The sequence below is a fragment of the Trichosurus vulpecula genome, chromosome 9 (assembly GCF_011100635.1).
Source record: "Trichosurus vulpecula isolate mTriVul1 chromosome 9, mTriVul1.pri, whole genome shotgun sequence".
NCBI classification, from domain to species: domain Eukaryota; kingdom Metazoa; phylum Chordata; class Mammalia; order Diprotodontia; family Phalangeridae; genus Trichosurus; species Trichosurus vulpecula.
Window position 1 is genome coordinate 43837099 of NC_050581.1, and position 15241 is coordinate 43852339.

General features: G+C 38.6%; 1 protein-coding gene and 1 pseudogene across 1 annotated transcript in view; one reads left to right on the plus strand and one right to left on the minus strand.

Moving 5' to 3' along the window:
• Window positions 1-15241, plus strand: part of SNX29 (sorting nexin 29) — a 647758-nt gene that overhangs the window by 89604 nt on the left and 542913 nt on the right. The window lies entirely within an intron of this gene.
• On the minus strand, window positions 990-10554 carry LOC118831055 (annotated as a pseudogene).

Sequence of the window (15241 nt, forward strand, 5' to 3'; positions counted from 1 at the left end):
TACTTTTTATTTTTAATGCCCCAGTGATTTCTCCATAGCCTACCTCTCTCCTGCCCCAAATTGAAACTTCCCTTTCAAAGAAAAACAGTGTAACAAAATCATCCACTACCCAAATCACATTTGACAGTATATGCTGCTCTCATGATATTTTGAGCATTGGCATGATTTTTGAGTAAAAACAGGGCTTCCCAGGATGACTGCCTGCTTTAAGGGGTATGGTGCTCATTTGTGTGAATAAGTTTGGATGCATTTGTTTGAAAATCAGTCCCACTGCTCTGTTGTCTCTGTTTATGCTTTTACATCTGAGTAGAGGGTCATACTTTGCTGGATCTCATTATCTCACTGATTTGAAAACAATAAAATGCTTTATTTTTGCTACGGACATATGTAGAAACTGAACAAACTCAAATTTTTCTCCAGCTAGTGTTAAAATTCTCCAATAAAATCCTTATGAGGCTGTTGACTTTGCACACCCTCACTTAAATCCATTCACTTACATGTCATGGCATCACCTCCCTGATGTCATGGTCCTCTTTGAGAAAGAAGGACAGAGAACAACCTTCATTGCAGCATGTAGATGACCCTGAATTCTTGAAGATTGTGCCTGCTGAGCACAAGCTCTGGTAGGCCCTGCCAAGCTGGAAAAGCTTTCAATTCAGGCCCATTAATGAGTCATCTGTCCGTTGCCAAAGCACTAGTGTGGATTCGGAGATGCTCACCAACAGGTTATAGGATTTTGAATTTATTGGTCAGCAATTTTGCAGTATGATTTGCTAAGGTGGAAAGCTGGTTATTGTGGTCAGTGCCTATGAATTACAAATCTTTAAAGCATAAATATTTAAAAAATTAGCAAGAGTTAAAACTGTTTATGTATTAATAAATATATTATGTGACCTGTGTCTTAGGGCTCACGGAACTCTGATCTCAGAGGACTGTAGTGGGTTTAATCTGGTATCCTGGGTTCCACCCTCGGGGATGACCCCAGAGGGTCAGTTTCTTTCTTTGGCTTGTTGTTCCTGCCTCCAGACTCCATTATAAATTTTCAGTATAATATTGCTCCACTCAAAGTTTCTCCAAATGTGGGCAGTAGGTCCTCACTTCCTGCACAATCATTCATTCAGTGCATACATTATGGCTAGACAGTATGAGACAGCTTTTATTTCACCCTCACAGGAAATCCACATATGATGCCAAGTACCTACAGGAGCCCATGAATAAATATAGAAAATGAAGCATGCATATATAGTTCTTTAGACTTACCTGGAAGGTAACTACACTTCGGAGACTGCTAAGCAAGTACTCCCCTTCCCTTCAGACCTCAGATGATGCTTCATTCTCAGGAACTCTAGTATGGAAACATTTTTAAAAACCTTTTTTTTTTGTTTCTCCAGAAGTGTGAAGATATACTGTTTCTCCAGCCTATAGCCCCTTCCAGACCTTTCCTCTTGGAAAAGTGGAAAGAACAAAAGCTAAGGCCTTCCTTTGAAATGGATTAGTGTTGCTAATCAAACTTAACTCTTCACTAAATAGGTCTTTCCACCCATCTGGAATCATTGGTACCATGACCCACCTGGGGACAGTGTTTTCACTTTGAAATTTGATGTTGGGCTATTGATCACAGGAAGGAACTCTTAAGGGGAAGTGGTTCATTAAGTAACTGAGTGACGATTATTCCAAAATGTTAACCCAAACTATATTTTAACCTATGATCTTTCCCTTGTCCAAAATTCTTGTAAATGTTATCTGAAATCTTCTTGGGACAGGGAGAATTATGTCAGAAGTCATAGGGACTATGCCAATTTGGAAATCTTTCTTCTAGCCAGAAATGGTTTGTGTATATATATTTTTATATATATATATTTAAAAAGATTGTTTCTGGAAGACTGAAGCCTAAATTACAGAGTACATTATTAGTATTAATTTTTTTTCTTTGACCCAAGTCTCTGACCTGTGCTCAGAAAAGGAAACACATGAAAGGAGGCCAGGAAATTGAGACCCAGGAACGTGAGGTTCAGGAACCTCAGGCCACCTGGATCAGAACATAGAGCTCACCATGTGTTTTTCCTTCAAGATACAATTATAGGTGGTAAATGTGGATGTGTGTGGTGGAAGAAGTTCTTTCCTCTTACTGGTGTTTCAGTTGGTCTGGAGGTCCAAGGGGGAGAGAGCCTGGAAAAAGGGTATCAAGCTAGTTTATGACTCACTTTTATGCACCACTGGGGAAGGGAAAAGAATCTGTACTCCCAACCCTCAACTGTCGATCATCTTTGAGGAATTCCTCCTTCCCCCCCACCCATTCTACCTCCCATCAGAAGAGTTCCCTGTGTCCTTTAGCAGGGTGCCAGAGTATGTACCCTATAATTTCATTGTTGATTGGTGCTCATCGTATCTATCAACCTTCCTTTTTCACAGATCAGTTAGTTTTTTGAAAATTAATTTATAAACCTGAGATATTTAATAGAAGTTTTATTTGTAATAAGCAGAAGGAAGTCGGAATGCTTACTAAAACTAAATAAATATAGATCTTCTACTAATGTCAGCTGTACCCATAGTACTTCCCTTTCAAAGAAACGTAATTAAACAAAATCAACCACTACATAATTGATGTTTGCCAGTGTATGCTGCTTTCATACCATTTTGAACATTGGTGTCATTTTTGTAGTAGACATGGCCTCCCAGTATGGCTGTCTACTTTGAAGGGGTGTGGTACTTAATCTGTTAGGGCTATGGAAAGGCTTTGAGCTTGGTCTGACATCTGAGAAATAATGCTGGTAAGTAGCGATGGTCTCATTGTCAAAATTTTTTCTATTATTTCATGAATTTATAGTCATAGTGTTTGATCAAACCCATCTCCTTTGGCCTGGAAGGGTTGCCACCCCTGCAGTGGTGGAGGGCACCCATATAATTGAAAAATCCTATAAATCTTTTGAAGTTTTGATTGAAGTAGGTCTGTAGGTTGGTAAGAAATGGATATAAAAGCTCACCCCTGGCTGAGACACATATCTAAATAAATGAGCCAGAGGGTCTCTGCTGTAACAGCACAAGGTAGTGCAGATGGGCAGCAACCATAGTTTTTTAACACAGAAAAGACGTAACTTAATGTTGTGTGCATGTTCTTGGTACTCATGCTAATTTCAAAGTCTCTTGAAACTTATTTCTAATTTTTAGCTATTTAAATTTTTTTCTCTTTATTTTTTAAAATAAAATTATGTTATTCAATGAACAAAAACCTATTTTCTCAACTTAGGGAAAAAAAGGAGAGAAAAACAAAATCCTCATAACAAATATACATAGTACAGTGAAACAAATTCCCTCATTAGCCATGTTCAAAGGATGTGTCTCAGTCTGTACTCTGACTTCATCTCCTCTCTGAGGGAGGTGGGTGTCATGCTTTGTCTCAAGTCTTTGAAATCATGGTCAGTCCTTGTATTGATCAGAGTTCATAAGTCTCTCAGAGGTATTTGATTTTACCTTTAGAAAAAAAATTATTTAGAGTACATATTTTTATTTTATGATCTGAAGTGGAAACAAGTGTTGACTTGGTTGTAGAAATCAGAATCAGGGGACAGCAGAGGGAGCAGTGGGCTTTTATTTTCTATGGTTTCCTTTTGGCATTGTTGTTTCTATCTCAGTTTTTAATGAAAAAAAAAACCACTAGTGTTTCTTATTTCAGTACATGTAGCTCCTCATAAAAATGCTTATATCAAGTATGCATAGAAAATGATTTTTGTATGCCGATATTCTTATTACCAATAAAAATAATGAATTGATTTACTAAAGAAAAGGATCGGTGTTTTGTTTTTATTTGAAAATAGGCTCAGCTAATTAGTAAATGTCAATATTGTGTGTGAGATTTAAGTGATTATTCATGAATATTTATGCCAACATTGAAGGCAGAATTCCTTTCTTCCCCCTACCCCTCGCCCCTTTTCTCTTTCTTTGGTGGGAGTGGTATGTGGTGGGGCAGTAAAATCAGTGGAGATGTTTTCTTTAAAGTTTTTAGTCATTGATCCAGGATGCAAGAATAAGAAAAACAGTTTTGCTTGTCAATAAGACTTCTTTAGTGGATTTTTTTTTCTTTTTTTGCTCAGCCATCATAGGAAGGATGGATTTTGACTGCTAGTGAAGATTTCTAGCTTGTTGCATGGCAACGTAATTCCAAACATTCAGATGGCTTAGGAAATGAACTTCTTCTGCTGTAGTAAGGAATATAAAGAGATGCCAAATAGCAACAAGCATTTGTTTTCTTTGGTTGTAGACCTCGTGATAACAGTGACAGGATGAAAGAATAGCATACCTGCTGTTTTGTTGGCCACATTGCAACTTTTTCTTCTTTATTGCAGAGACTGATTGAAGTTGATGAAATAAACAAAAAAAAAAATCCTCGAAGATTATTGGTAGAGTTTAAGAAGTTTCTTGGAAGAGAAATTTTTTTGTTAGGTTCTGTATGTTGGGGACTGGAGTAACAGATAAGGTTAACTGATTTTTACTTAAAACAGATTCTTTACTTCTGTGATGATGCTTTTAAATGGTCTCAAGGACTGAGGAACATTTTGACGGACTTTCTTCATCATAAAGAAGAAGTATTTAATTTATTAAGAGTCTGTGTACATATTACACACCTTGCTCCAGATGTTGAAGAGCTTAAATTCTATAATAAATACAGATGATTGGTATGTGGGAAGAATGTTTTAATGTTTCCTGAATGCCCCCCTAATTCTATTATTCTTTTAAGTCCAGTTCTGGCAAGTCTTTTAAAGAAAAATGCTACATATGGATGACAGGGCCTCCAGTTTTAGGTTTTCATGATGATAAAGGTCAGTCCTGTTCTAGACTAGCGCCCTTCAATACAATTGATGATTGAGCCTGCCTGTTTCTTTACAGCTATGATTTTATTTCTCTTGATCTCTTTTCATGCTACACAGGATTTTTCAGTAATTCATTATCTTTGTTTTGCTCTATTGCTTTTCGAGTTTGTTTGCATACCTCTTTTAAAACTGAGACTGTAAAATTTCTTAGAAGCCCATTGGTAAAAAGCCTCTTGTTATAGAAATACCCCATTCCCAATCTCTGAAAAAGCTGGTTTTTTTAAAAAAATTTTTAAAGTCTGTTTTCTTCTGCTGTGGTAGGCAGCAGTTTATAAAACAGAGTTCAGGGTTGTTTTACATACACTGCTTTTAAATGTCAGATATACCCCTTAGAGTAATTTACAGCTTTGTGAAGTTGTATACCTAGTCAGAGGTAGTGTGCTTTTGATTCATTTTGGGATAGATAGGATATTTGTTAGAATCAATTCGGCTCCTCTGTTGCTAGGTCAGTCAGAGGTAGTTAGCCTAAAGCTCTGTTCCTAATCTTTGAGTGTGACATTCTGTTGGTCTAGCTAGCACTATTAGACTTTCTCACAAAATGTCCCATTGAGCTTGAATACTGGCGTAGATGGGCCTCTGACAATTTCTGATCCTGAAGTATGGCCCTTTTTGACAAATAAGAGACGGCAGGTCTCCAACCATATAACTTACGTACACCCCCAAAGTTCAAACCTGATAAATTTACTCAGTCTTTTCTTCTGAGAGAAAAAGGTGTTTGTGAGTAGATTCTACTTTTTAGTTTTTCCAGCATCAGAGAAATAAAGAAAATAAGTAGGTAGTGATAATTTTAAAACCTGGTGTTGAATTTGAGAATGATTCAATTCAGTGCAGGGCAGGTAAAGGGGAATGATGACAACAGAAGAGAAATTGACCTCCTACAGATAAAGTAGTTGGTACTTAATTTGGGAAGAAAGATTTTTAAAATTGTTCATTAATTGCTTGGGGCATGTTTTCTATTGGACTTTTTGCTGTTCCCATCTCTGTGATCTCTTCTTCACTGTTCATCCTGAACTCTGTTTCTCTTAAACATAGGAACATTACTGAAATTAGAAAAGCATTTAGACATGATTAAATGATAATGTGTTGTTAGTACTGTTCTTTATGTGTCACGTGACAACAAAATAGATATATCAGTTTACTGTAGATGGAAGAGCTTTGCCTTCATTCTCTTACAAATCTACGTACCTCATTGGGGAGCCATTCCTTGACACGCTGCAGTAGGGGGGGTTAGTTTTAAAGTCGGGAGTCTTTAAGAAAAAAAAAAGACAAATCCACATCCTGACATTGAACTATTTAGTTGACTTTATTTTAAATATCCTACTGTGCTAATGGAACCAAAACTTTTGTCCTTTTTCTTCAAGCTTCTAAATCTGACAGTGAAAGGAAACGTTATCTGCAAGGAAGCAAATTTAGGCTTGATGTCAGGAAAAACTTCCTAATAATTAGAGCTGGTCAGAGATGGAAGGAGCTCTCTCCTTAGAGACATTCCAGCAGAGGTTAGATGTGCACCTGTTGGTATGTTATAATGCAGATTCCTTTTGTATATGGGTTGGACTAGATAGCCTCCAAGGTTCCTTCCATTTCTTAAATTCTATGACATTTAAATTGAACCTCTCCTGCTTAACCCCAGGTCATTTGGCATAGGTACCCTGAGAGCTTACTTTGCTTTTCAGTCAAGCTACCTTTTTAATTTTTTTTTTTTTGGATGGGGGAAGGCAGGGCAATTGGGGTTAAGTGACTTGCCCAAGGTTACACAGCTAGTAAGTGTGTCAAGTGTCTGAAACCGGATTTGAACTCAGGTCCTCTTGACTCCAGGGCCGGTGCTGTTCTCACTGCGCCACCTAGCTGCCCAGTCAAGCTACCTTTTGATGGTCTTTAGTAGCACAGGACTGTTGAAAGACAGAGACATTTAAATTCTTGTTAAAGGTTTTCTTTTCTTTTTTTCTAAAAACATGTTGTTTTTTCCTTTTAGCTATTTATTCATTGAGGTAGCAGTTCATACCATTTTATTGGTTAAGGTTTCTATGTACATGACACATTTGGTGTTTAGAACGCCATGGTTACAATGATTCTGTTGTAATATTTGATGTAAGAATATATTGTTAAGCAGTTTGAATTCCTCATAACTCATTACTTAATGCCGTACTAGACTTATTCTGGGTCTTCCACAGATAGGAAATACAGGTCCCTTTACATCGAAAGATAAGGGAATGGAAGAAAGTCCATGTTTCGACTTTTAATATTCCACAAAACATCTTGTGAGATTACCTGTTTGATGTGAAGGTGTTTTATACAATAGTAAATTGTTTTTCTACTCATATTACAAGAACAGTTCCTTTTGTTTGCTGCCAAACGAATCTATAAAGGATATTGAGGCTTATTTTGGAGATTTGGAAGAAGACAGGCTAAATCTTCAGAGTGTGAGACAGCTAAATCAGCATTTTTTCCTTTAAGTTGGGGATATAGTTAACTAAAAAGTGAAACATAATTGGACTAAGAATCCAATTTGTGAAAAGTACATTTTTTTTTACCAGTCATCTTTATTTTTTTTTAGATCAGCCCTGAAAAGTGTAGAAATACTTGCATCAGTTCAAAGGAAGGATAGTATGAGCTTGTCTGTGACATTTAAGACCAAAAAATTAAAAACCCACAATACTGAACTGTCCTCATGAAGTGGGACTTGTTTTCCTGACAAGGAGGAAGGAACCTGCCTTAAGGAATGACTAGTGGATCTCTTTGTGATGGGACAGGAAGGAACCAAGTGGTCATTACAACACAGATCTGATCACAGTACAACAGACTGGGTCACGGGGGAACAGGCATCTGCTTCATCACGTAGATCTGGTGCTACTTGATAAAGCTGAGCAGCCCATTGGTGGAGAGGTCACAGGATTATCAGAGACCAGCTCAGGCTCAATTTTCTTGGCTTATTGCTTTCTCAGTTCCATTCCCCAATGATTGTGATTGTTGACATGCCAGACAACACCCTGAACAAAGATCTTGTGCTCATACATGGCAGTTAAGGCTCCCAGAATGCAAGGAGTGAGCTTTCTGAAGACAATGGAATTAGGAGGATGATTTCCCTCACAGGCTTGATGAGGTAGCAGCTGCTTCATGGTATCACCACTCTTTCCCAGAGTCCTCAGCACCATGTGTGCCTCTTCTGCTGACTTCCTTTTCATCAGGGTCTCAGGCTGAGCATAGGAGGTTGGCTAGAAGATTGGATTCTGTTTCTGAATAGGGATGAAAAGGCATAAGGAATCATCCAGCTACCCTGGTGAATGAACTGGTAGAAAGTGTGCTGTCCATTGGTCTCTGGCTCTCCCCACACAATGGGGGCTGTACGGTAGTCAAGCCAGGTTCCTGACTTGGTGGTATACTTCCCATTAGACTCGATGTCACCCTGCTGGAAATAGGCAGCAAAGTGGTGCATATACTGGTCATAGGGCAGCAAGGCCCGAGTCTCACATCCAAAACAGTTAATGTACCAGTTGCCTAGCATGGCAAGCAGCACAGGGACATTCTTCTCCAGTGAGCTGGTGAGGAAGTGATTGTCCATCCATTGACCCTCCAACAACAGCTATTCAAAGGTATCAACATGCAGGACAATGGAGAGGCTGATAGTGACCACAATAGTAATGTCCACTAACCCAGTCCCAGAATTCAAGCATATTTTGAGTGTTGATTCCAAACTCTTGAACTTAAGGGGCATTGGTAGAGAAGGCCACTAAGTGCTTTGCCACAGCTGAAAGATCCTTTGCTACTTGAAGGAACCACTCCTTGGCTGTCTCTGCATTGGTGATGGTCTCTTGGATGGTGAAAGTCTTTGAGGTAATGATGAAGAGAGAAGTTTCCGGGTTGAGTTCATCAAGGGTCTTGGCAATATGGGTACCATCAATGTTGGAGACAAACCAGACACGAAGACCTCCTTTGGAGTAGGGCTTCTGGGCATTTGTCACCATCAGAGGATCCAAGTCAGAACCTCCAGTGCCAGTGTTGATCCCATCTGTAATCACCTTCCTGGTGTAGCCTTTCCAGTCTCCCCAATGAACATGCCGGCAGCATGCCTTCATTTTCTCCAGCACTTTGTTCTGCTCTGGTACCATGTCCTTGCTGTCTGCTATCAGTGGGTGTATTGGAGTGATTCTGCAGTGCCACATGGAGCACAGCCTGGTCTTCTTCCCCTTGAACATTTGTTCCTGAGTACCTTCTACCCCTTGCGACTTAGCCAGCTCAATAACCATCTTCATCACATCTTGTGTGATGAGATTTTTGGAATAATCCACAAAGATGTGTCCGTTTTTGGTGTTGAGATTTGGATTGAAGCATTCCTGGTCTGCCTCAGAAAGGCACCAGACCTTTGCTTACAGTGCCACTGGACCAGCTTCTGGAAGTTTGGGCCCTGGCTGAGCATGGCTGTGGTGGCGACATGGATGGTCTGGAAAGATACAGTGTGAGACTAAATCACTTTTTAGTTCTCAAAATCTGAAAAGTTCATCTTTAAAAATCCACCACCACCCCCAACAAAAACAGTCCTCCAAAAAATCCGCCAACAACCAGGGATCTTAACCGAGTAAGGCTCTTAAGTTTCTGCAGTTGGAGTATGAACAGTAATTTTTTTCAGGTGATCTAGTGAAAACCTTAAGATGAAGGCAAGTGCTATGCTATTAAAGGCATTTTCTTTCCCTCTCTAGAAACCTTGGATTTCAGTTAAGAACCTGTCAGACAGAGGAGAGATGTTCGTCAGTGGGGGAATGCTGTGCTTAAAATAGTTTTGCCTGGTATTGCTCTGATATATGTTAAGTTAAAGTGATTGAGTTGAGGAGGCAAAACCAAGAGTACCTGTGCATGTATAGAGCTCAGTGGTAGGTAGAGTCATGTTTAGTTTGTGCTGGGTGAGCGTAGGAGGAGATTAAGAATTATAGCTTTCAGGAGAGATTCTACCATCATTTATCTTTACTAAGTTTCTCTTGCTCTATGATGTTTCTCCTTTAGGGACTGAAGGCTTTTCATTATCTCAATAATGAGATGAGTAGCTTAGAAGTATCATAGCAAAATCATCACTTATCAGTATTGGATTCACCAGGGAACTTAAAAGTTTTGGTAATATAATTTCATCTTATCTCTGTCATGTGTGGGTGAGAATGCTGATAATGCTTTGGTCATTGTGTTAAGAACTGCGTACACTGGAGAGAAAAACACATTTGTGTTTATTATTTCCTTTGGAAATAAAGTTAATAACATAATTTTTTGCTGTTTTGATTGATATGACTGGAATAAAACTTGCATTCATTAAGATTTGAGAGAAAACTAGAATAAAGAAATTTGAAAGGTGAGTGTTGAGCTGGCAGAGTTTTCCTAGTAGATTTATTGCTTGATGTTAATGTTTAGGGAAATATTTATGAATATCATATTTAAAAGAGAATAACTCATCCTTTCTAACTGGAATGATAGACTGAACTTAGAGTCTGAACCATGCTTTCTGTTGATAACTCTGATGATGAGAGGAGCCTCACTGAGAAACTTTGAAAACATGCCAGAGAAGCAAATGGAATCCTTCAGATTTGGAATAAAGATTTGATGCTTTGTAGCATGAGATCAGGAAAGGTGGGACCCCAGACTAATCTTTCACCAGGAGATTGGAATCCAATTCCTGTTGCCTAGTACTTTTAAAGGGGATGTACATCCCGTTCTGGGTGATGGTGAACTGGTGGATACTCGTGCAATTGCCCTTGTCTGCCGATCAGGCAGTTCTGACTCCCCCACTTTGAGGATCACATAGGTTTGCAGAGCTGGATGTGAAATCTGATAGTTTCCTTCTTTGGAGGCTTAACCAATTAAAACACCCCAAGTGTAGGGGATACTTCTTCCCTTCATGCCAGCAATTTCTTCAGTGGTACCTGAGGATGGGACTTAGAAGAGAAAGTGTTTGTTCAGGCCTTTTTTAAAGCTAGCACCTCCTTTCTTTTAATCAGTCAGTTAACTGATAGGCTTTTTTAGTACCTACTCTGCAGTCATTGTTGGGGAGGACACAGAAGTATATAAGAATCGAACCTTATCTCCAAGGATCTTGTAGCCTGGTTGTATAGAATAGCCATACATAAGTGAAACACTTGTAGAAGAAGACAAGATGGTGTTTAAGGAAAGGCAAATAGTGTGGTGCAGGTAGTAACTGGTAAAGTTTGGAAAGATGAGTGGGTATTGGAATACTTGAGAAAGGCTAGACTGGGCTAGGCTGGGATCTTAGACTTAGAATGAGATAGGACTTGAGAGATCATGTAGTTCAGCCTCATCATTATACAGGTAAAGAAACCGAGGCTCAGAGAGGTTAAATTGATGTGACCAGGGTCACCTAGGTTGTAAGTGACAGCTTTGGGATTTGAACCTAGGTCTCTCACTCAGAACCCTTCATGCTTTCCACTGTAACCTATGGTCTTTTGTGATGAGAGAGACTTGAGCAGATTTGGATAAGTAGAAAGGGAGAACGGTCTTCTGCCTTCTTTTCTCTGTTCATCCAAAAAGGGTGAGATCTTATCCTCTTGCCCAGACTAAATACTTTCCTCAGTCTTATGGGTACTGAATTTTATCCATTTACTTGGGGCACCTAATTCCCTGGTGGCTGATGAATACATTTCTTCCCCCCCCCCCCCCACCCCAGCCTTTTAGTTGTTTTAGTCGTTCGTTCATTCATTCATTTACTTTGCTTTTCATAGAGAGGTGAGGAGAGAGTACGTGAGATCCATCTTTTCCTCCTGCGTTTAGCTTATGCTAGTTCCTGGGAATGACCCAAGTGTCTGCTTGTCAGTAAGCCCCTGCTTCCCTTTTCTCCAGCAGGTAGGCTGGGGTGTCATTCGCTTTGTTTTGTTTTGCACTGTATTCACATGGATAGGTAGTGTGGTGTAGTGATTAAGAAGCTAGGAAGACCTGGGTTCAAGTTTGCTTTTGACATACAGATCAATAAAGCAGTCATTAAAAGCTTATGCTATACTAGGTACTGTGCTAAGCTGATACACAGTCATTCAGTCGGGAAGCATTTGTTATGTACCTGTTATATGCCAGGCCTCTTGCCTTTAACACCTACTGGCTGTGTAACCCTGGGTAATTCACTTCACCTTTCAGTGCTCTTGGCAACTTTTTAAGACTGTAAGTTGCAGAGAGGGAGATAGCCTGAATTGGTAGAGGGAGTCTTCTCACCTGGGAGTTCCCTATGCCAATGAAATCACAGATCTAGTCCTTGTCCTCATAGTTTGTAATAGTTTATACACCTTAAGCCAGCATCTGCTTTTGTAATATGAAATCAAAAGTAAAGATGAAAATACAAACTGTAGGGTTTTAATTAAACAATGAGAGTTGACTAGTGTCATTGCAGTGAGCTCATTGACTTGTTTTGCATCCAAATGCAAAATAAGAGATGAATAATATATTCTTGTCTGAGAAACCCTTTTGTTACATGGCTTCAAAACCTCTACTTCTGATGTGATGAGCGGGAAGGGAATAAGCATTAATATGGCACCCACTAGGTGCCAGGCACTGTTAACTGCTTTACAAATATTATCTCATTTGATCCTCACAACAGCCCTTCAAGATAGGTGCTGTTATCCCTGTTTTACAATTGTGGAAACTGAGATGCACAGGTCTTAAGTGACTTGCTCAGGGTTACACAGCTAGCAAATGTGGGAGACTGGATTTGCTCTCAGGTCTTCCTGACTCCAAATGTAGTGCACTATCCACTGTGCCACCTAGTTGCTTTCACAAAATTCCATCCCAGTATGCATATTAATCTGTGTCAGTGACTATAGTAATCCAGACTGAGGGTGAAATCATAGTAGTTCTCATATCTTGTCTCAGAAACAGAATATTGTATAAAAGAAAAGAAATATTTACCATAGTATGCATTTTAGGTCATATTGGAGAAGTATCATCTGCTTAGTTAATCAGCACTCAGGCCATTTTCAAGAAGACAAGGATGAGACCTTTCAGCCTGGTCCATTCTATGTAGAGGCTTCCTCCACTTGCCTCTATACCTGCTACAGAAATGAAACCTATACCATTTTCAAATCAAGTACTTTTTTTTACCTCTTTTGGGTTGGGGAACTCAATCTTGCTGGAAAGAATAGAAACTTGGAGTTGGCTCTGGGTAATTGCTTGTACTTACCTGTTCTGCCTGGTTTGGTGGACCATGTCCTCCAAAGAATATCAGGACAATAGGGGTTCAGTAGCATTTGCTTTATTCTGTACTGCTAGAACTCAGATGGGTATTGAGAGAGAAACTTTTTAAGGGGATAAGGCTCATGAAGGACATAAAGGTCACCTAGGACAAGCAAAGAAGCTCTTTGATTCTTTTAGCCAGCAGCTTCGTGGGGCCGGGAGAACTTAGAGCAGATGGGCAAAGACAATTTCTGAATTTATAGTGAAGATAAAAAAAAGCAAAAGGTATTGACCAAAGTGTGCAAGAGGAGATAAAAACGTAAAGAATTAAGACTTCGTAGTGATACATAAATGATGCCCTAACTCCATGTCTTAGAAGCTGCGGAGTCCATGGAATGGCTTGCTTTAGAACTTAGCAAGCAAAACTAAATTATTCTCCTGCTTGTTATTTAAAAGCTTCTCACCCAGCAACCCATGTGTAGAAGGGGGAGTGATGGGTCCCTGTACAGGATTGGGTTGGAGAGAGAATGAGATCAATTTATGGGAAATCATACTATGCCCCCTGTTGATGCCCAATGAAAATAAACTGTGTCTCCTTGTGGCTCCTCACTGACTTGGAAGGAGAAGAGAGAAGGTGCTTTCTTTTCTAAACCGTGATTAACATCTCATATAAACTCACACACACAGCTTCTTTCTGGATAGGGAGGAGGCAGCTTATTTTATCAGAATATAGCAAAGAGATCTGCCCAATAAGGACTCTTTAAATCATTTTCAGTTAAGGAACTCTTATAGAGTATGCAACAATAAGCTGAGTTTAGACTGATCAACACATGCAAACTCCAAACCAGATATTTATTTGATTGTAGAGGAAATGGTTAGGAGGGGACTATTTTTAAGGGTGCAGTAGTTCTTGTAGGATATTTCTTGAATTCTTTAGATAGAAAAATAGTTGACACATTTCCCATGGTAGGATTCTTTGCCATTTCTTTTGGCTAGTTGAAAAGGTATTTCTCTTTTTTATCTCTTATCCCATCAGTAATATGTACTTTATATCCCAGATAGCTTTTAAAACGTTAATAAACCCAACAGGAACAATCAGTTTTACATAGAATCTAAATTAAAGTCAAATTATTTTAAATACTTTTGTAAGAAGCTTGTTGAGACTTCTTGATTGGGTGTATCTCAATATGTAGACACATGTACAGATGCTTAGCACAAGCGTATATATGCATATATAAAGTGAGTATGAAATAACGAAGCTTATTTATAAATGTGTCTTCCTCACATATGCACATTAGAGTCATATGGCAAGTCTATTTCACGGTGGTTTAGAAAGCCTTTTTAGAGCATTAGGTACAAACTCAAGGGTCAACACTTTTTTTTTGTAAATTTTTAAATTTTAAACTTAAATACAAAATAAAAAAGAAACAAACTTAAATTCTAAAATAATGCAAAATAAGAAAAGAGAAAAAGAACATTGCTATGTGCACAGAAGAACATGAGAGAGGATTCAAAACATACAGCAATAAATTTCCATTTCAAGAAAGCCTATATAGTAAATACTATGCCTTGTGTTGAGAATGGTCCATCTTTTCTTCCTTGTAAGTTTTCTTTTGTTCTCTGCAGTGCACTTTCTAACTTTGTTCTTTTTTCCCTTCTTCTTCCCTGCCCCGCCTCTTGAAGGCTACAATTAAGCTCATATATATATATATATATATATATGTACACATGCACACACACACAGACATATACATATGCATATACATACACATACATATATAGACATATACACACAAAGATACACATATATACACTTATCCACACATACATATGCTTACATATACACACATATACTTAGATATCAATAATCATAGTCATATATAGACATGTACATCCATATGCATCTATGTGAGACCATATTATAGTTATTTATCCTCTGTTTCTCTGAGGGTACATAACCTTTTCCTTCACAAGTCCAAATCTTTCCATATTTTTCCAAGTCCACCAACTTGATATTTCCTACACTGTAGCAATATTTGCACATTATACTGTCTAGTTGTTTTAAATAGTCCAAAACAACATTGATAAATATGGCTGACACATAGTGTAGTTTCCCCTTTTTTCCCTTTTGATTAACTCTATTTTAGCCTTGACTTTGTCTGAGATCATGATTACTGCTCCAGCTCCTATTTCTCTAACAAATTCTAGTCCTGATCTTTATTTTA